This window comes from Wasmannia auropunctata, unplaced genomic scaffold (genome assembly GCF_000956235.1).
Source record: "Wasmannia auropunctata unplaced genomic scaffold, wasmannia.A_1.0 LD335690.1, whole genome shotgun sequence".
In the NCBI taxonomy this organism is placed as follows: Eukaryota; Metazoa; Arthropoda; class Insecta; order Hymenoptera; family Formicidae; genus Wasmannia; species Wasmannia auropunctata.
In genome coordinates this window covers 180,460-181,287 of record NW_012027200.1, presented here as the reverse complement: position 1 = coordinate 181,287, position 828 = coordinate 180,460, and positions in this window count along the sequence as shown.

The window sequence follows — 828 nt, the reverse complement described above, 5'->3', positions numbered from 1 at the left end:
CTTAAGGGTAGATTCCTGAGATCATTTTAAGACAAAAGTTCCAATACCAAAATGTTGAGACTATAATAATTTTTGAATTATAAGTGTTTAAAGTTAACTAATCAGGTCGTCTTAAGTTGGCGCGCTCAGGTACAGCACACGCAACTCCTAAAAACAAAAGCTGACTTATCGCTCCTTTTATTAATATCGATATCAGGAGACGCGGTAGCGTCTCCCGCCAAGTATATTTTTTCGTTATTAACAGAGACGCTACAGTGTATCCTTTACTGGACGGATAACGACTCTGTAGGAATAAATTATTATTTCTTATAATTATATGGATAATATCGTCAAATGCCTAATTTTGTGAAAAAATCTATATTTTTCTAATCACAATACTGTAACAGCGATATCCATAAGTGCATTTGATGCATAAACGCATAAAGTGTATGCATTTTTTGCCCGATATTATGTCATTCAGATACGTCGTCGTCGTCGTTGTCGTCGTCGTCGTCGTCGTCGTCGTCGTCGTCGTCGTCGTCGTCGTCGTCGTCTTCTTCTTCGCAAAATTTTTCAATCTTGTCCCCTTTCGTCTATAATTTATAATTTTGCCGTCCTTTGTTGTCGCCGTCTTTTTCTTCGCTAAATTTCGTTAAAATTTCAATGTTGTATGGTCTCTTTGGTCTGCTATATCGTTATCGTCGTCTTCTTCTTCGCAAAATTTCAATCTTGTCCCTTTTTTCAATCTTGTCCCTCGTCTCTCTCCTGACTTTCTCGTTTCTCTCACGACTTTCTCGTCTGTTTCTCTACTCTCTCGTCTCTCTCTCACAACTCTCTTGTGGTTGTCGA